This window comes from Ursus arctos, unplaced genomic scaffold (genome assembly GCF_023065955.2).
Source record: "Ursus arctos isolate Adak ecotype North America unplaced genomic scaffold, UrsArc2.0 scaffold_11, whole genome shotgun sequence".
NCBI classification, from domain to species: domain Eukaryota; kingdom Metazoa; phylum Chordata; class Mammalia; order Carnivora; family Ursidae; genus Ursus; species Ursus arctos.
In genome coordinates this window covers 656,624-678,851 of record NW_026622775.1, presented here as the reverse complement: position 1 = coordinate 678,851, position 22,228 = coordinate 656,624, and the positions used below count along the sequence as shown (strand labels likewise).

The window sequence follows — 22,228 nt, the reverse complement described above, 5'->3', positions numbered from 1 at the left end:
TCAGGTATTTGTAAAAGTTAAAACTAGATGCTTTATAAACAATGGCAGGGCGCCTGGGTGGCTCAGTCAGTTAATTATCTGACTTCCGCCCAGGTCATGGCCTCAGGGTCAGGGGATCCAGCCTGCTCCCTGCTCAGGGGAGTCTGCTTTTCTTCCCCCTCTGCACCTCCCACTGCTCGTGGTCTCTGTCTCTCACTCAAATAAATAAAATCTTTTTTAAAAAATCTAAGCTAGGGCCGTGGTGGTAGAGCCAGACGTAAAGGGATTAATTTGAGAGATGTTTAGAAGGTAGATCAGAAAGGCAAAATTAGATGGTGTTATGTAGAGATACAGGAAGAGGGTTTGGTGAGGAAGCTCTAAACAAATTGAAAATAAAACTCAGAAAGCCCATGGTTGTCCCCCATCAGGAGAGCCCGCTGTGCAACTCACCAGCTTTCTTGCAAGTTTTTATCTATATTGTATTCCTTCTCCCCAAAGATTACCTTTAAATGAAGCTGCAAACTGGATACTTACATATACCCTCAGGGCCTCAACCTCAAAGTATCCACTATCCCCTTCAAATAGTCTTCCTCTGGTTTCTTTATACCTGGGTTAATAATCTACCCCGCTTTGTTTTTGTAACGCTTTCTTGAGTCGCAGCTCTCTCCCTGGCGTCATAGTAAGCTCTCAGCCTGGCACTTGCAAGTAGATGCGTACAGGATTTAATCGTCACACATTTTTGTGTGTCTGTCCCCACTTGATTACAGCTCTAGAATTCTGAATTTTTAAATCTTCGCAATGAACTAATCCAATCTGAAAGGAAACTAAGAGTCTGTCTTTGGATTTTTGAATTCCTCACTGAATGAAAAAGTCATACCAATTTTTAAACATTTTTAATTATCTTCTCTCTCTTTTGCTCACCAACTTTCTTATTTTCTCTTCATGAAAATAAAAACATCTTAGAACAGTACACTTTTTTTTCTCTTTTTTCCCTCTGGACTCTCTGAACCCTTCTTGGGGTGTAATAAGACAGCTGTCTGTGTTCCGCTCCCCAAATCTGCCTCACTCTTTTCCTTCCAGCATTCAGAGTTTCTTACTGCATTTTCCAACACATTCTTTTCAATAGGCTTTTCTTTCTTGACGATTCCACCAGAAATTTTAGAATATCTTAAAAATAATGAATGTACATCATGCAGATATTAATTAAGCTGAAGTAACAACCACAGGCTTTCTTACTTGGGATCCACATGGGATACCTGAGCAAATGTCATTATTTACATGTACCTAAAATTATGTATACAACAAAAATATTGGAACTTAGAATTAAAACTTTAAAATATCTAATGATATATACTAAATATTTTATATTTATATCTTATAAATAAAATATTATATATATATTAAGTCAATTTTTAAAATAATCCCTCTAGTTTGAAAATATTAAAACCTTAACTTTTAAAAGGCTTGTTACTGAAGTGTGTGTTTTTTTTGTGGATGCCACATAATTTTTTAAACATCTTTACACACTGAATTTTTTAAAGATTTATTTATTTATGTGAGGGGGGAGGGGCACAGGGGAGTGGGACAGAGGGAGACAGAAACTCAAGCAGTCTCTGTGCAGAGCGTGGAGCCCACATGGGGCTCGATCCCATGACCCTGAGATCACGACCTGAGCTGAAACCAAGAGTTGGACACTTAACTGGCTGCACCAAGGAGCCACCCCTACCTGCCGAATTTTATAGAATAAAATGATGTATCAAGCTCAATCCAACACGGGAAACTAAAACAGTCTTATTATTGGAAGACTGGTGTTTTTTTTTTCTTCATGCTTATAGCTATCAATGTATCAGATTAAAAACCTTTTTTATGTCACATTCAGACAATTATATGAACTCAGACTTTCCTTGATAAATTTCTGGACTGAATGATTCACTAGATGCTACTTTGCTAAGTTTTATCAAGTATTTTGGAAGTTTGAGATTCCCACTGAAAACTTTGTACTGAGCTTGGTGCATCATTTGCCAGTAGCATCTCCCTTTCTACCAGTTCTCTTCTTATAAAAAGACAAAATACCTCTTTACAATAAAGTTGCCCTTACTTCATATGGCATACTCCCCAGTCAATTGAAGAAGAAGAAAGAGGAGGAGGAGGAGGAGGAGAAATTGCCCTTCTTTGTAAGCTCCCTGGTTACTTCATTGAGCATTCAGAAACATTGCTGTGTTCTATCTAACTCTTTAAGCTTCTGAGTAGGATTTTCCTTAATCAGAACGGAATGCATTTACCTAATTTTAATTAGAAATGAATGCCCTTACCTAATTTTGTATAGAGTAGATATAAATATAAGATTTAGACACTAAGCTTTAAGGAATTATAACAGAGCTTTTTGGCAGGAAAGGATGATGGGGGTGGTGGTACCTAGTCCCCACGAAGGAGATCGCGAACTTCCACTGACTGATTTCATGAGGTGCATTTCCCTGGCCTGTGTTTGGGTCTTGGAAGTCTTAGAAGACAGATGTATTGGCTTGGTCAGCCTCAGGGATACTAAATGGGTCTAGTTAAATTTAAAAGACACATATATTAATCAGAATATGAATATATTAATTCATAGAAAGAAATGTAAGTTTCGAATGTGTCAGATATTCATATCAATAGAGCCATTTTCAGTTTCTTATTTAAGAAAAACTGTAAGAAGCCAAAAAATTAGATTATTTGATAAGCCAGAAATTGGCCTCCAAGAGAATTGGCTTAATAAGTAATACACTGTTAATGACTATTGACCATAGGTTCTTAGAGTCTAATTCCTCTACATGCATCGGAGAAATCTATTATTAAATATATAATGAGATTGAATGTTTTTATCAGCATTTCAGTGTATTCTTACTCCTGGAAAATACTAGGAAAATTTTTGAGAAAATACCACCATAACCACCAACTGCTTATCTACCTAACCCTGGTTTCTTTGTGTTTGGTTTGGTTTGGTTTCAATATATTTTACCTTAATGGACCTCTTTACTTACAAGTACATTTTTTTAAACAGGAGAATACCAAATTTCTTTGAGTTTTTGGAATGGAAGTTATTTTTCTCTAAAGTGTTGTATCCTCCCCTGCTTGTCAGCACTTTCTCTTTCTCTCCCTCTCCTCTCATTCTTTCATTGTATGTTATAATTTAACTTTCAGACACTTGGGGTACCTCCCTGTGTCAATTCTTCAGTAACAAGAAAAATATTAACTTGAAATAAGACTAGACAGTATGCTGTTGACAAGGACACTCTTGTTTGTGCCTGGAGGTTGTTGAATGACTGAGCTAGAAAAACTTCTGCCCGGGGCTATCTGATTGGTGGGATCTTTCTCCACAGCTCGTTCTACCACCAGGAAACTTGATCAACTCAAGCTCTTTTTTCGGGAACTGCATAAAGCTCTCATATCCTTGTGAAGAGAAAAGAAAAATTTTCAATTCTTTTTCCTCCTCATGCTAAAGAGATTTTTAAATGATGATTAAAATAAGAAGAGTAGGGGGAGCACCTGGGTGGCTCAGTCAGTTAAGCGTCTGTCTTTTGATTTCAGCTCAGGTCATGATCTCAGGTGGTGGGATGAAGCCTCCCCACCCCCTAATCTGGCTCTGTGCTCAGCGGGGCATCTGCTTCTCCCTCTCCCTCTGCTCCTCCCCTTGCTCGCATTCTCAATCTCTCTCTCTCTCTAATAAATACATAAAATCTTAAAATAAGAAAAGTAATAAATATAAATTTGTCTTTGATCAAGTCTGTGTTGGGAGGAAAAATAACTAAACTACATAAATCTCCTAAGATGAGCCAAATTAAAATTTTTTAAATAAAAAAATATACTTGGTATGAAAGTAACTTGAAAATCAGTAAAAATCCTTAATTAAACTTTCTGATACGTTTCAGTCTTCATTCTCAATATTTTCCCCCAGATAGTACAGAAGTGGAATAAGGCATCTTATAGCCTGATAGACAAATACACATGCAACCACACATGGCAATTCACAGATATCTGCAAAAACTACATGGATTTTGCACCTCGGGAAGAATTAAAATACATTTTGTGGGGTTCTGGTAGGAGGTTGGGGATAATGGTGGGAGGTGAGATCAGTTATAACGAATTATTATTTGCCATGCTAAAGAGTTGTGTTGCCACTAGGGGGCAGGGTTTGACTAGAAACCAAAGAAAAGTGACCAAATACTACCTTGCAGGCAGAAAACAAGTTTTATCCATTGTACACATGCAGTTTTCTAGTCAATAAACTACTTAAGCTTCACCTCTGATCTTAATTTTTTCTTTGAGTTTTGTTTGATGCCCATAACATTCAGTGATCCAAAGATGTGGTCCTCGTCGAATCCCTGTGAGATTATAAAGCATGTTTGTTTAGGTAGCCTTATTCTTATTCTTGAATTCTGCTGTTTTCTCTGAAAGAGAAACGCACTCCTTGCCTTTCACATTCAGTTAAGTTCAACCACGAAATAATGCTTCAGTTATTGCTATGAGCCCTACACTTTGAGGTTTCCTTGTATACAGAGGAATGTGATACAGTCCTTCACTAGAGCTTATGTAACCAGGTGTCCTTCCTTGGGACTTCCCGTGATGGTCCTACAGATACTGCCTTGGTCCTGCTATTGTCCGTTTCTTCCCCCTGAAACTTTTTTGACAAAGTTTATACCTATTGCTAGGAAACTGGTGTTCTTATACATAAATTTAACAGTAAGAGCTAATATGAAAACAATGTAATATCTGATTCTTCTTAACATGCCTTTTCATGTTAGAATTTATTTCTGGAGATGACTAATAAAAAATATTTTTAATAATTTGAATTTTTATTTCATTTGACCATTTCTTATTAGCTAATATTTATAATTGTTTTTCATGTGGCTGTCACTATAAATGTAAAGTAATTCTGAATTTCATCCTATGATACAGGTACTACAATTATTTCCAATTTACAGCTGAAATTGGGCCCAAGAGCATATTTCTAACTATTCAGACAGTTAAGAAATATGAGGATCTAGGCTGTGGCATATTTGTGCAAGTAAGTAGTAGAACTAGTTTTCCTGACTCTAGGGTTCATAATAGCTACCTCTCAGGTTTTCTGTAAACACTGACTTAAGACATCTACATTAGAGGGGCGCCTGGGTGGCTCAGTTGGTTAAGCATCAGACTTGATTTCAGCTTAGGTCATGATCTCAGCACACTGAGAGAGAGTCCTGCATCAGGTTCTGCCCTACATGTGGAGGCTGCTTCAGGTTCTCTCTCTCTCTAAAAGAAAGAAAGAAAAAGAGAAGAAAGAAAGAAAGAAAGAAAGAAAGAAAGAAAGAAAGAAAGAAGAAAGAAAGAAAGAAAGAAAGAAAGAAAGAAAGAAGAAAGAAAGAAAGAAAGAAAGAAAGAAAGAAAGAAAGAAAGAAAGAAAAATCTACAGAGCCCTTGGTGAGCTCTGAAGTGCTAGGCAGATATTACTAGGTTTATCAATATATAAATTTAAAGCCCTATCTTTATACTCTCATGCTCACTAAATCAATTCATTAATTTATCAAATATGTGACATACTTTTAGGACCTGGGGGCCTAAAAATCAGCAAGACTTGACTCCTTAAGAAGTGTTAATGACTCATGGAAACATTGTAGAGATTGTCTTTGTGTGTGTTTGATAATCTTAACTAGAGATAAAACAAATGACAATGCCACGCGTCAATATCTTCTCTACACAGCTACTGATTTAGACGGCAGAAGTTGTCCTGAACACAAACATGCTGCCTTCTCGCTAGTGTTTGGAAATCTATGCAAAACAGTCATTAGCTTCTGATGACAAAAAGGGAGCGGTAGCTGTATGAGAGTCTTAGCCGCGAGCAGGAGCAGTGACTGCAGTGCTGATGCATCTTGCAGTCTGGAGCACGTTTGCAACCAGGCTGAGATCTGACTTTCCTGAGGACACGACTGAGCCTGAACACGTTTCCTAGCTTGCAGAGCACATGGTGAGAAGATGCCGTGCGAGACCCAGTGGAGTTCATTAGCTCACATCCCTATAGGTTAGGGAGTTTGGACTATAAGCAACTTCACTGCTTGGGATCCAGACGAGCCTCTGAGTCACCCAGAAAGACCTGGTACTTTTAGGTCCCCATAGCAGGTGATCACAGAAGATTCTGGGGATTCTAGACTGGAAAAGAAATTTGGAAGAGGCAAAAAATCTACCTTCAGGACCCTCTATCCTCATATGTGCCTTGCTACTGACTCCTGAATGCTTCTTCAAAGCCAGAAAATAATTTTAACGAGCTACTGATGAAGTCAAATCTGGAGATATGATCAGGCTTTTCCTGTACAGAGATAAACCGTCAACTTCAAATATGGTTTTAAGTTATTTTATTTTACTTTATTTTAGTTTTGAGAGAGGGAAAGAGAGTGAGAGTGGGGGGAGGAGAGGGAGAGGGAAAGAGAGAATCTTAAGCAGGCTCCACACCTTGCATTGCTCTCAACTCGAGGCTTGATCTCACAGCCCTGAGATCATGACTCCGCTCAAATCAAGAGTCAGTGTTTAACCAACTGAACCACCCAGGAACCCCTTAAGTTATTTTTTTAAGTAAATTTTTTTGCTTGTTTTCGTATCTGTTTGAAATGCACTTTTCATGTCCTATGAAAAATGAAATGAAATAACCAAATGTTAATGTCTGGTGAATTGAAAAGTAACACTTTGTTTTAAATATTGATATCAGGAAGTTGAGTCTTAGAGCAAAGATTCAGTTTTAATGCGAATGATAATTCATTCAGTTCCAGCTCAGAAGGAAATAAACTGTGGTCATTAATTTTGTTGATATTTCATTTAAAGTGAATTTGTATATTTTTTGGCACCAGCAATGAAAATTACACAATTCCATGATTTTTAACTTTTATCACTTTTCTCATAAGAAAACTTAGGATCATTTTTCAGCTTTATTGAGGCATAATTGGTATACCAAAACTGCACATAATTACTGTATGAATTTGGTGAGTTTGAATACATGTACACACTCATGTTACCAACACCACAAAAGTAATACCGATACCTATCACATCCAGAAAACCTAGGATTTAGATTCAAATATATTGTTTTAATGTTTAGACAATGTTTGGCTTGTTTTTCTTAAAGCATGTGTTCTCTTTATGTCTGCAAATTACTTCAGTTCAACAGGACAGGAAGTAGGAGGAATCTCTGGAAGATGTGATCTAGACTCCTTTGCAATGAAGTACTACCAAAGGACCACAGGAGGGAGCCTGAATTCCACACTGGAAAATTCACTCAGTAGCCAGATTCCTCCGAGGACGACTTGAAGAGTAGATCCTGGGAACCATCGTCCATAGGTTTGTTTTTAAGGATTAGGATGCATAAGCAAAGTGTGATCTCCAGATGTCAGGATCCATGTCACTTCCCACCTGAAACAGCAGCCCTTATGTCCCCTTATGAGAGGAACTTTGTTGCAAATACAGGAAAAAAACAAGGGATTTATTTTTACAAATTTCTCAAAATCAAGAATTGTAAATGGTTTTAATATAATGTAATTGCATCCCATAATATTTATGAGAACACAAAATATAACCAGCTACAAAGTTTATTATCCAATCAGATGTAACCAAACATTCAAAGAAGTAAGAAAATAAATCCGTTACAAGGAAAATCAATCAATAGGAAAAGGCCCAGAAATGGCACAGATGACAGAAATATGAACAATGATATTTTAAAAGTTATAGCAGCTATACTCCATATATTTAAGAGCCAGAATAAAGATTCAGCATGTTCAGGAGAGATATGGGGAATATAAAATACACAACAATGTAAGAGAAAAATAATTAAAGGCAGATACAGTGCTGCAGAAGAAAAGATGAGTGAACTAGAAGGGAGCGTAACATAACTGTCCCAAGATCTCAAATGTCTTAACCCATTCCAGCATCAACCTTTAGTCCAAAATCTCATCTACTACCATCTAAACCAGATATGAGTGATACTCATGAGTGATTCCTCCCAAGGCAAAGTTCCTCTCTAGCTGTGAACCTGTGAAGCCAGACGATTTACCTACTTCCAAAATACAATAATGGGGTAAGCATAGGGTAGATAGTCCCCTTCTAAAAGGGAGAAATTAGAAGGAAGAAAGGGGTCCCATGTCCCAGGCAAGTCTTAAACCTACTAGGGCAAATTTCATTAGATTTTAGGCTTGAGAATAATTCTCTTTGGCCATCAACAGTAAATAAATTAAAAATCTGATTAGAAAATAGGCAAAATATATTAATGGATATTTCTTCAAAAAACATGCAAATTAAAACATGCACAAGAAAAGACATTCATCATTAGTCATTATAGAGATGAAAATTAAAACCACAAGGTGACATCACTGTGTACCTACTAAAATGGCTAAAATAAAATACAGTTACAACACCAAATACTGGCTAGGGTGTGGAGCAAGCGGATCACGCGTACAGCGCTGGTGGGAATGTAAAATGGTACAGCCGCTCTGGAAGTCAGTCCGGCAGTTTCTTAAAAACCAAGCGTGCAACTACCATATGACCCAGCAATTGCCTCGCAGGCATTCATCACAAAGGACTGAACACTTATATACATGCAAAAACCTGCACTCAATGTCTATAGAAGTTTTATTCATAACAGCTAAAACATGGAAACAACCCAGATATCCGTCAGTAGGTAAATGGTTGAAAAGATTGTGGGTCTTCAATACCACAGAATAGTAATTAGCAACAATAACAGCAACCAAAAAACAAACAAACAAATCCCAGAAGTTAACATGAAAGGACCTGGATGAATCTTCAAGGAGTTATGCGCAGTGGTAAAAAGCCAATCACAAAAGATTACATATGATATTATTACATTTATATAATACTCTTTCGATAGCAGGTTATAGACATGTGGGTCAGGGTACTGGTTGCCAGGGATTAATAAGGAGATGGAGGTAGAAGAGAGAGGCAGATGTCTATAAAGGGGCAACCTAAGAGATATCTGTGGTGCTAACAGTGTTCTGTATGCCAGCTACATCAATGCTGACGGCATAGTTGTGATACAGTCCTGCGGTTCTGTAGGGTGTTGCCATTGGGAGGAACTGGGTAAAAGATATGTGGGGTCTCTGTATCATTTGTTATGAGTGCATGCAAATCTACAACTATCTGAAAATAAAAAGATGAATTAAAAATTAAAAGGTAACTTACTGGTCTGGGTATTTCTTACCAGAACCCCTCCCTTGAGCAAGAGTCATTCACAGTATGTAGAAAATAACATGGAGTGGCTCAGAGAAGGGGAGATGAAGACAAGAATTGAGGAGAGGGTACAGAAGGGGTAGTTCTTGGGGAGCGGAGGAGAGGGTCATTGCAGATGAGGAAAGGGGTATCCTATTAAGGTAACACAAGTTTCCAGACTGATGACCCTTCTCTCAATGGAGGAGACAAGACTTCAGACAGGAGTGGTTCAGAAGACCGTAGGAAAGTCAGGTTAAGGCACTGGGATTAAACGGGGAACAGAGAAGAACCACCAAAATCTTCCCAAGCACTGTGCTTGATCGGACAATGAATGTGAGCGAGTTACCAAGTTCTGCTGGTGCCAACAAGCAAAAGAAATGCCAGCTGTCTTCTGGACTCTGTGACGATCCCAGGTCCAATGCACACATTTTGGGTGGGAAGGGAAGTAAGGAGAGAAACCTTGGATTTTTCAACGCATACCAAATGATAAGAACTAAGAACCTGATTTTAATTGATTTTACAAAAATAAAGCGAGCTAGTATTTTGTCGTTGCTGTTGCAATGGCTATTGCCTTCCAGAAACAGTGAGTAAAATTCACACCTGCCAGTAGATGTCACAAAATCTTTTCCTACAGATAGACTGCAGAAAGAAGTTTTAGATTCACATAATTTCAAAAATCAAATTTCCTTTACATTATCTGGAGTAAATAGCCCACACCACTTTGATAAAATGGCCAGAGGATTTGGGGGGCCAAGATTTGCTTTCTCACTTTCGATGATGCCAGGTTGAAATTTTCACATTCTAGAAAGAGTGAGGGTTTCTACTAACTCTGTGCTTTCCTTTGAATTCCTTTGTAGAGCCTGGAATAACCGTAAAATTATTAGCAACGGGGCTATGCTTAAAATGATTAGTTACACAAACAGAAGAATTGAAAGGAAATTTGAATGCAGATAATGGGCATCCAAATTATTATGCCTTCCAGAGATAAAAAGGAATATGTAGTTACTGAAGCCCTTACTACATTAGTAAGTTAATTCAATATATTTTAATATAAAACCTTTGTAAAATGCTAACAGAACAGTTATTCTGTTATGTTTTCAGGCACCCAAGTAAACACTTTCTGTGGCTTTTTTGGTAAAGCTTATTTTCCCTTTAAGCTAAGATTTCTCTCAAAAGATGGGCAGGCACTTTTTCCCACATGGAAGACAAGAAGTTTGCTTATTATTCTTAGTTCCTTGGCAGCCAGACTTACCTTTTCTTGGATTTACCTTGAGAATTGTAGTTGGTTGACTAGAGTGCCCCCAAAATTTATATCTATTCAGAACCTCAGAATGTGACCTAATTTGAAAATAGGGTCTTCGCCAACGTAATCATAGAAGTTAAGGTCAGGTCATACTGAATTGGTGCGGACCCTAACCCCAAAGACTGGCGTCCTTACAAGGAGAGAAGATGAATTCACAGAGTCACACAGGAAGAAGACCTGGGAAAGACAGAAGCAGAGTAAAGGGGTCCATCTACGCCAAGAATTCCCGGCTACGACCAGAAGCTCGGAAGAAGTAAGGGAGAATTCTTCCTGAGAGCCTTCAAAGGGAGGGTCACCCTGACAGGTCCTTGATTTCAAACTCTCGCCTCCAGCCCTGTGCTAGAATAACCCTCTGGCATTTTATATCCCCCGTGCTGTGGTAATTTGTTAAGACTGCCCTAGGAAACTAATACAACAATCAATCCTCAGCTTTTTTACTGGATGAGAAAATGTTTAGATGTTCGAATCAGGGTATTTACTTCTGTCCTCCACAGAACATATTGACTTATTTGGTGCTTTGAGGAACAGCCAAGTGGTTCTCCAGCTGCTTTTTCAGCTAAGTAAAAGAGAAAATGTTAAACTAGTCGACTGTATTTTTAAATCATTCAGGGCCCTTCTTGTTAGAAAAATTGATCTCCTCAACCCTGTACTGCAGCTAGCAATCACTACTGTTGATTAGGAAGAATGTGCTACTTGACAGGGACAATCAGCTGAGACTTGCATCAAAATCAAGTATCCTTCTACCCATCCTATTTTCTAGTAATGTTTCTACCTAACTGATTTATACAATTAATAATTTTGACATTTAAAAATATGCTGGCAATATTTCTGTATTTATTCATATGATGCCATTTTCTCTTTTTTTGTGTGTGTGGGAAGGGTCAAAAAAAAAAAAGCAGGCAACATACTGTAACTTTTGTTTTACCAGGAATGATAGGATTTTTGGACATTACCATTATATTCTAAAAATAATTTAAAAACATAAATAGGATGAGCATGGGAATGGAAATCAAAGGGAGACTTGGGAAAAAGATGGAAATAAAGTTGGAATTAAGAGGGCTCGTTAAGTCTTATTCACGCATTTTCTCTGGTTTGTCTATGAGTCAATTTATCTTTGGTTAGAAAGAGGTAAATGATCAAGTACCTTTGGCCCAAACCCTTAAGAAAAGGGAGTTTGGTACATAAGGATTTTTCTCCTCTGGTAGAAAAGTGGGGTGGGGGGCATCGGCATCATGGTAACTCTGCTCAACTCTGCTAGGTCACTCCAAAGTGGAAATGGTGGACAGGTCTCAGCTTGCGGGTTCTGTGTGTTATTGGAGAGGAAGGTGGAGAAGAAAGCAGTTTTCTTGGCTCCCTCCATCACCATCTTTCTTTACTGCTGCCAACAGCCTTCTCCTGGCTGGGGTTTAACACCTCACCAGTTGGCTGCAGAAGGACACAGTAGCACCATAATTGGGCTCACTTTTTCTTGTAAGTCTGCTCCAATTGTGAGATTTTTGCAGTCATTTCTCAAGATTTCTGACATGTCACATTATGGAATTTCGCTCTGGCCTCCAAAGAATTAATTCATTTCAAAAAACCCAAAAAGTAAAAAACAACATAAATTATTGAGCTTATCATTATAAGACTTTGCATTGTTGAGGAATTAAATAAGTTACTGATTTTGTTAGCGTAGCAGTTCAGAGTCCTATTTCTACAAATGACAAAGGGCCTAAAGGTTATCCCTTCAAGAATAAGGTGTAATTTGATGGGATTATAATATTAAAATTTTATAGAAAGAATATCCTTGCTTATGACTTTACAAATTATGATTTATACTTTCAAATTTGGGACAAATCACAGAAAATGGTCTGCCCAGTCACTTTTGCAATTCATATGCCCCTCTTCTTTTTCTCATCCATTCAAAAGAAGCAACACACTCCAAAGAATCTCAAGGAAAAATAAGTCACCTAGAAGGAAATTATCCACGGCATAGAACGGCACTGATTGTGCCCCCACATATCATTATTTTTCTGAGGTCTGAGAATATGTGATACTTACATCGAGCTCTGGGAGAACAAACATGTATGCTTGTGTGCACATCTGTGTTCACAAACGTGTTCCTGTGAATGCAGTTGTGTGTGTGCAAAAGAAAGAATAAGAAAAATTCATTTTTATGAAGAGGGAACATAAAATATCACTTGAGCACTTTCCTTAATTTTTAATGACTTTTTTTTGGCTTTCTTCTCCTATTAGGACGCAAGCTCCCTGAACAGAGTACTTAATCTGCTGTGTCACTGCTGTAGGCCCAATGAAAAGAACAGTACCTGTGAAATAACAAGTATTTTACAAATATCTGTTTAGTTACTGAAATAAATGGAAAAAGGACAATCTACATTAAAATGTAGTTCAAGGTAGGTAGGAGAACAAATTATATGAAATTATAGAGAAATGAGCGTAACAGTTATATTTGGCAAGATTGGAAAAAGCACATTCTTTTATTGAGATGAAACTCACATAACATAAAATTGTCCTTTTAACCACTTTAAAGTGTGCGATTCAGTGGCCTTTAGTACATTCACAATGTTATGCTACCATCACCGCTACCTAATTCCAGAACAGTTTCATCGCTCCTGACGGAAACCCTGTACCGGTAAGCGGTCACTCCTCATCCCTGCCCCTCACGACCGCTGTGTGGGTACTGCGCGGCAATACGATGAGCCAACATCTTCTGTGTGCAACGTGAATGCATCTCAAAACTTTCATGCTAAGCAAGGGAAATCAACCACAGAAGACCACCTGCTATATAATTTTACTTACGTGAAATTCTAACATAGACAAGATTATAGTGTCAAAAGTAGATCAATCATTGCCTGGAAGAGGGGCAGGGTCAGAGAAGGACTGAAAAGGGTCACAAGGAACATTTGCAGGTGAAGGAAGAGTTCCAAAACGGGATTTTAGACATAATTAAATGCTTATATACACTTGTCAAAACTCCTTTAACTGTGTAATTAAAATAGATGGATTCTGTTGTATATAAGTTATACGTCAATAATCTACACCCTAACAAAGCTCTAAAGTAACTCAAGTTAATAATGTTTTAAGATATTAGGATGTTGACTATGGATAATACCAAAGGCAGTTTCTCTTCTCAAGAAACTAATGACAAAAAACAAAAAAGTCATAACAGAAAGTAGCTATCACAACAGCCATAATACGAAGATGAACTTTGAGACACTGTCTCAAAACTAATGAAAAGAGGCACAATTCATTATTTGTTATTTTATTTCCAACATTTTATTACATTGGTCAAACAACACTATCTTAGAAAAAGAAGAGAAAGTTTGAAACATGGTTTGCACATTACAATTATGTAACTTTCAAATAATGTTGGTGATATATAGACTGTATAATAAGGACCACGGGCCTAGTTTGGGGCATATCTGGAATGTGGAGATAGGGTGAAGAAATATCACTTTTAATGTTAAAATATACCAAAAAAACCCCTATAAAGTCATATGATTAAATGATTTTAAAATGTATTTTAATACTACATAGAACAATGTGCTTCTCCAAAATTACCATATTTCCTCAAATTCTTTCTTATAATATTACTAGGAAAATATAAAGAGTATAAGCTTATTAAGCCAATCTTTTAATATTTACACACCATGACATAATAAATCAGTGTATGGATAGAAACTAATAATAATTGATGAAGCTTTTGAAGGAGATAACTGAAAAGCCAAGTTACTCTGGCAAGCATGATCTTGTAATGGCCAAGAAGTATCTCAGTGCCAGCAACAACGTAGAGCGAAGCTGGCACAAATTTCGGTTCCATCACAAGCCAAATACTAAGTCCAACGGGCAATCCCACTCTTTCTTTCTGACTGATTCAAAAACCACCTAAAAGGATGATGTCTTGAGTAAGCAGTAGATAGAAGATTCTAGTCATTGATAAGTTATACTCTGTATTTCACTTTAATATACTGGCTTTGTAGTTTCTGGAATCCTTTCTAATCAGTCTTTAGTTCGACTACCTTTTCATTTCAGTTTTGCTATAGATGTTATGCTTGAATTTCATTATTCCAGTTTTCAGGCTTATGATTCATCCATCTAAATTACTTTATTTTACATATTTCTGACCCACCCTTTATCTAAAACAAATATCCTTTAATTTAAAAAAATCTGTATGTTGTCAACAAGAAAATATTGAGATTACTTGGATCAACACAGCTTAGTAATGAGCAATTGAAATTCTATCCCAGACTCTGGCAAAGACTGTTGCTCTTATGTTAGGGGTTGGAACAAGGGCTCTTTGTTCACTTATAGAAAAGAAATTTAACGATATATAGATACATACTCCTTGACTTGCAAATATATATTTTCTTTCTGTTTATAAAAATGCCAAATTTAGTAAATATTAGTGTGACTCCATCTTATTAAAAAAGAATATAATTTTTAGTTAACTCCAGTTTAATAAATGGGATTGACATATAAAATTATTTAAATCTGAATTTCAGATCCAAATGTTTCCACCAGTATTTAATTTATATAAATATATAATAATAGTGTCTCACACCACGGTTCATTGTGGTACATGTTGCATTTGAAAAAACACTTTGCAAAATGCAGAGTTCTTTTCAAATACTAATTGTAATTTCTTTGCCTTATCATAAATAATGCAATAATAATAGACTCCCAGACTTTGATCGTGTGAGGATACGCTGCCTGGACTCAGGGAACCGCGGCCCAGTTATCTTGACCATCATTACAGGCTGATGCTGAAGTGCTGCCAGGTGAGTTGGGCTAACTGCACTTTTCCATTGAAATCCAATTTGCTTATTATCCTGCAACATAATCAGAAATTTGGATTGTATTAACATGGGAACTAGCTTGGAAGACCCCAGACACAGTAGAGAGAAATAACTAATTTTTAAAATTACCCTACAGAAACTTCTTATGCATTCTTGTCACTTGCACAAACTTATATCTGTGGAATACACACATGCTTGTCTCTTTAGAGAAATATTTTTAAAGATAGTAATGGATATGAAAAAAATATTTTGCATGGGTACGATGCTTAACATATAGCAAAATGTTGGCTTACAATAAAATTTAATTCAAATAGTGGTTATTCTCTTCCTTAACGTTGTCTGGGCATCTCACCACGATATATTGTGATAGTACCAATAGAAATTAAATAACTTTTCATTAATAAACTTTCACTGGCTCTTCCATCTGCTTTGTATTAATTGTATCCTTATATAATCATTGTGGTAATCTTTTTAAATAATTCCATAATCAAAAGACATATTTTAGGAGTTTCAGTTTCTTCATATTTAACTAACACTTGATATTGTCTTTCTCTCTTATGGTAGCTATTCTGGTGGAGTGTAGTGGTTTGTGTTTTAACTTATATTTCTATGAAAACTAACAAAGTAGAGCACCTTTTTATATGCTTATTTATCATTGGGTATCATTTTGTGTGAAGTCTGGTGAAGAATTTTAACAATAGGGGAAATTTACATCTCAGTGTGTAGAACTTTTTATACATTCTGAATAAAATTCCTTTGTCAGATGTATATCTCCTACTCTTTTTCACTTTTTATTATCAGAAATTATTAACCATGCAACCAGTTTTGCATTTTTACCTTTATTGGAGACTTGGGTACAATGTTGAAGAAAGTTTTACCTACCTCAACATCGTGATCACCCATTCTTTCTCATTAACAATTTTACCTATCAGATTTATATGTGCAATATATTAGAAATTATCTTTTCCATGTGACTATCCAGTTTATCCAGCATCATTTACTGAATCTCACAGTGTTAAATGAGATGAAGGTACATGTGTATCTGTTCCTTTACTCTCTCTTCTGTTCCATGGGTATCTTTGTCCAGCATTGTGCCTTGTTTTCTTCTTGATTATCTATATTTTGTATAGATTTTTGTCCATGTTTGTGTGGCTGCTGATTATCATTCTGAGCATGGCTGAAGTACAGGGACATTTCTGCCTGATATGAGATTCTTATAATGAACAATCTCTCGTTTGGGGATTCCTAGAGACAGCCAAGACTTTCTTCAATGCTACACTCAGTTTGAAATTCTGACTCAGTCAACCTTCCTCTCTCATTTCGTGGGTGTCAGAATAATCTCACCCACACCTGCTCTTATTCCTCCTTCTTTGACCATTAACAAACAATTCCTGCAATACACACACACACACACACACACACACACACACGTATATTGGCATCATATTTGGCAATATGGATATTGGCATCTTATTTCCAGAGGAATCAAACTGAGGGAGTTGATTATATAAAACTTGAAATTCATCCTTAATATGACTCCCATTCCTCCAATATTATAAATAGCAGTACTTTTATCCATTAGTAGCAAGACAGATTTTAAAGTGAATTTGGTGAATTCATTGCTGGTTATAAACAACTGAAAATTAAATCTATTCATATTTTCAAGAAAAAAATCTCACTTGGAAATGAGTATCTGACATCGTAGGGCTGGCCTTATAGCCACCTGGAGGGGTAGTTCCAAATATAAGCATCTAACTGTACATTTACTAAGATTCCATCATGCCTCAAAATAGTGCACATTTGAATAATCTGTTGGTGTTAACACAATTCATAGAAGGAAGAATTTTTACATATGTGGGGTAAAAAGGATACGAAATAGTCCCAAATATTTTGGAAACTGTTGTTGCTTAAAAGAAGAGATCTTTGTACTTGTAGTGGAAGTAATCTAAGGCAGTATTTTCCCAAACAAAAAAATGTCGGCTTATGTACAAAGAAGGACTTTTTTTCATTAAAGATTAAACACACTAGAAGACATATAAGTAATTCTTCAAGTCTCGTAGCTTTCTTCTCCGGTCTTTGTGTACGCCAATCAATCGAACCTTATTGTACCTATGTTCTTATTCATGGTCACCTCCCTTAGCCATTGCAACTCTCAGTAACAATGGTCAGTGTTGGAGGATCAAATACCACTAGGCATCGCATTTTAAAGACTAAAAATAAACTCAAAAACCAATCACTTTGAAATTGTGTTTTTCCTAAATCCTTAGTTCTTTGGAAATCTTTATGTTGTCATAGGGACTAACTCTTGATAAAACACAGTTTTTCAGGAGTACTGAATCAGAGAAGAGAGGAAGTATATTTTGGTATTTTTTGAAAATGTGATTGTATCTTTAAAAATTATAGATTTAAACATATTTTTCCACTGCCTAATAAAAAAAATGAGATACTCAGGGAGATCATGTAATTTCAGGGAGATGATGTAATCTTCAGAGATCTAGAAGATTCACGAAGTTTATTGTTTTAAAGTTCATCTATGAGGTTTCCACAAGCTTTCTGATGGTATGTAGGGGTATCAAGTACCTGCACGTGGTATCATTATTTCTCCAACTAATGTTGTTATTACGTTGTTTTTTATATAATAAAAATCATCTTAATAATATGCAATATCATAATGGAATTTCAAAAGCTTTATCTTATGCTCTTTAAATAAAGGGTCCAGTGATTGATGATTAAGCCACAACTAATTATATTCTCAACAAATTGCAATTAGTATTCAGAGACTGGTTTGCCATGTTCACCTCTCTCCCAGAAGAGATGTTGTAAGACTTACATGAGAGAATTGTAACTAAATTTCCCGAGCTTTTTAGGGTTTGGATACCGTCACAACAGTCAGTCAAATTTTGCTCTTTTTAATTGCCTTCCGCCTACTATCCTTTATGAACTTGCAAGTATTTCTGAGATCCCAGAGGCTATTCATGTGTGTTTGTGAACACGTTTGATTCTGCAAGGAATGTCAATACACCATTTCTGGAGTAATTTGCCACCATTTCTCACTGGGATTCACGATTCCTACCAATGATCGCTATGTCTCAACCAGGCACTAAAACTGAGGTATCAGACTTCACAAGGTCGTCAGAACTGCAGTAAACGAGAAGAATGCAAATCTCCATACTGCATGACATACTGCATCGCTAAAAACCCTCAAAAACTACTTCAGCTTTACCCGACACAGCCCTGAGGCTTCTGATTGCGGTCTCTTTCCCCACTGAGGTCCTTTAACAGGGCCAGCCAGAGGCCACTGTCTTGTTTCCATGGCTTTCCTCTCCATTCTCTCTCCACACCAGACATGCAGGCATTGAACTTTCTCTTCTTTGATCTCAAAGCAAAAGGGTTCGTGGGAATACACTGAATATTCACTGAAGCACTTATGACGCCGTCAGGTACAACTGAATTGCTTTGAGCAAAGAGAAGAAGGCCCACAATGTCACGCATTCTGCTATGCCGTGTGTACACTATGTGCCCCAGTGTATAAAGAATTGTGATAATTCTCTCTGCATTAGTTTCCTAAGGCTGCCATAACAAAGGACCACAAACGGTGGCTTAACCAACAGAAACTTATTCTCCCCCACTTTCAGAAACTAGAAGTGTGAAATCAAGGTGTCAGAAGGACTATGGTCCCTCTGAAGGCTCTAGAGGAAAATCCTTTCCTGTGCTTCCTGCTTCTGGTGCTTCCTTGGCTTGTGGCTATATGACCCCAATTGGTGTCCTAGTCACAGATATTCATATATTCACATATTTGTCTTCTCTTCATGTGACTCTTCTGCGCATCTCTTAGAAAGACACTTGTCGCTGGATTTAGGGCCAACCCTGCTAATCCATGATGATCTCATTTTGACTCTCTAATTTAGTTTTATGTCCAAGGACCCTTTTTCCACATTAGGTCAAATTCACAGGTTCTGAGGGTTAAGACTTGGGCATATCTTTTTGGGGCCACCATTCAACTTAATACACCCACCTGTCTCTATCTATATGTGCGTGTGTGCGTGTACACACTTATCTTTTTCTCTATCTCTTTCCCCCTTGCTTACCTAATTTCTAAAATTTCTAAAATCACAGCTCATGATGGAAGGCCACAGTGACAAAATTATCCTCCATTCATGCATTTTTAACCAATTCAGTCTCTCCCCTTCACTAGTATTCCCTTAAACTGGTCATTTGTTTTTGTTTGCTTTGTTTTGTTTTGTTTGTTTGTTTTAGAGACATGGGGGAGGTGCAGAGGGAGAGGGAGAGACAGAATCCCACTCAGACTCCCCACTGAGCATGGAGCCCGACATGGGGCTCCATCCCACAACCCTGAGACCATGCCTGGACCTGAAACCAAGAGCTGGACACTCAACCAACTGAGCCACCCAGGTGCTCCTTCAATTGGTCATTTCTGATGATCTGATCAATTCCTCCCTGCGAAATCAGAATTTCATAAACAATAAAACTATGCATATTTTCAACCTCTTTCTAGAAATTATCATCACATGACAAAACGTTGAATGTTTACTTCAGTTTGCTAGGATTGTGAGTGTTTCCTTTTCCCGGCTTCTTTATAATGTTTTCTCCAGTTTCTGAAACAAATACATTATTACCTTTATAGCCAACAATATAAATGTAAAGTACCATAATAATCTGTTGAAGGAGTAACATATACTTTTAAAAACTAAAATCTAAACATTATTAATGAACCTAAGGAGTCCTCAGAAATTTTGCTCTTCTGTTTCTAGTTTCTTAAGGTAAAAGCTGAGATAATTGGTTTGAGCTCTTAATCATTTCTACTGCAAGTTTTTGTGCTATAAATTTTCCCTTAGTATCATTTTAGTAACATTCCACGTAATCTGATATCTTATGTCTCCATGTTCATTCAAACACTTTTAAATTAATGATATGTATTTATTGTCCAATATGGTTAATCTTGGTAATTGTTTATGTGCATAGAAATACATTCTGCTCTTTTGGTTAGAGTGTGCTGTAAATGCCAATTAGGACAAATTGGTTGATTTTATTTTCATATCTTACCCTTAGGAATACCTTATTTTATACAGTCCTATAGAGCCTCCTATGATTTCCTCTTCTACTTTCTCATCTCAGCTTCCATTATCCTCTTCTTGCCTATTTAATCTCAAAGTACAAGCCATCTTTACTATTAGTTCAGTCATAGCAACCTCCTTGCTATTTTCTAAACATACCAAAGATGTTCTGCACCTGAGCTTTTGCATTTGTTATTTCCTCATCTAAAATGTTCTAGGGGCACCTGGGTGGCACAGTCAGTTAAGCAACCGACTCTTGGTTTCAGCTCCGGTGGTGATCTCAGGGTTCTGAGACTGTGCCCTGCATCTGGCTCCACGCTGAGCACAGAGTCTGCTTAAGAGTCATTCTCCCTCTCTCTCTGCCCCCCCAATAAATAAATCTTTAAAAAAATGTTCTTTCTCAGAGCATGGCCAAATCCTTCATCTGTGTCAGAGCTCTTCTTAAATGTGATATGAAAAGAAAAATCTTCCAAAGTATATCTATATAAAATAATGAGACACATTAGTATTAACTTTGCAACTTACCCTGCTTTTTTGCTGATGTTTTATATACTATGTTTTTGTTTGTTTATTTTTTTGTCTCCAGCCACTAGAATATAAATTTTATTGTGACAGGAAAACTGTTTGGTTCCACTTTTTAAATTTCCACATGAAAACAGAGTCTAGTATACTATGTGGAATCTCAGACATCTTGAAATATAGGTATCCAGATACGAACCTAAAATAACATTTCTCCCCTAAGCAATTTGATGTCTTTTATAAGTGTGGAGTCACACTGCTTTCCCATGCTTTAAAACTGAATTTTCTTAACTCTGTGTAAACAGGGCCTGAGGCTGGAGGAAGATGTGAAAGAATAAGATATTGGGAGGAAACTTGCTACGTGTTTCTAAAACTAAGTTCCAGTAACTCCTCTGCCCCATTTTTTTACTTCCTCCTCAAAACCTGCCCTGTTTTTGTCGCATACACTGAACCCGTGTGGCTGTGTGGTTCTGTCTGAAAGTACCCCTCTTTTCTACTGCTTGTTCTCGTCCATATTCCCAGATGCCTCTTGCTCCTTCTCTGCATTCATAGCCCTGATCTTACTTATATTTTACAGAAATCGACACGACTCTTCCATGAATGACATACTCCAGTTCCTTTCATTATTATATGTTTTTTTTAACCCGTTACAACCTTGGGAATCAAAAGAAAGGACAGTGCTCGATTTGGAAGCACACATACTAAAGTTGGAATGCTCTTGGAAGAAGATTCGCATGCTCTCTGTGCAAGGAGGACATGTAAGTTTGTGACACATTCCATATTTTCAAACAAGCATATGAAAAGATGTTCAACATCATACCTCATGAAAGAATTGCAAATTAAAGCAACAATAAGGTTGTTCCAATGACACATACATTACAATGAATAAATCCAAAACATTGACAACATCAAATGGGGCATGGATGTGGAGTAACAGAGAAAATACAACATCCGTGCTGGTGGGAATGCAAAATGGTACAACTACTCTGGAAAACTGTTTAGCAGTTTTTATTTTTTTATTTGTATTTATTTATTTATTTTTATTATGTTATGTTAGTCACCATACAGTACATCCTTAGTTTTTGACGTAGTGTTCCATGATTCATTGTTTGCGTATAACACCCAGTGCTCATTGCAGTAAGTGCCCTCCTTAATACCCATCACGGGGCTAACTCATCCCCCAGCCCCCCTCCCCTCCGAAACCCTCAGCTTGTTTCCCGGAGTCCATAGTCTCTCATGGTTTTAACAAAAATAAACATATTCCTACCATATCCAGCAATCACACTCATTGGTTTTACCCAAATGAGTAGAAAACTTATGTCCACACAAAAACCTGCA

General features: G+C 37.0%; 1 long non-coding RNA gene and 1 other non-coding gene across 2 annotated transcripts in view; one reads left to right on the top strand and one right to left on the bottom strand.

Moving 5' to 3' along the window:
* Positions 1-15,154: 15,154 nt before the first annotated feature.
* The window catches only part of LOC130543301 (uncharacterized), a 56,170-nt gene continuing 49,096 nt past the window's right edge, over positions 15,155-22,228 (bottom strand). Inside the window, exon 4 of the long non-coding RNA XR_008958551.1 lies at positions 15,155-15,329. This is a non-coding gene — a long non-coding RNA (uncharacterized LOC130543301). The remainder of the gene's footprint in view (positions 15,330-22,228) is intronic.
* LOC113255846 (U6 spliceosomal RNA) lies at positions 21,568-21,676 on the top strand. Its single transcript, XR_003316466.1, has one exon. It is a non-coding gene; the product is annotated as a U6 spliceosomal RNA (small nuclear RNA).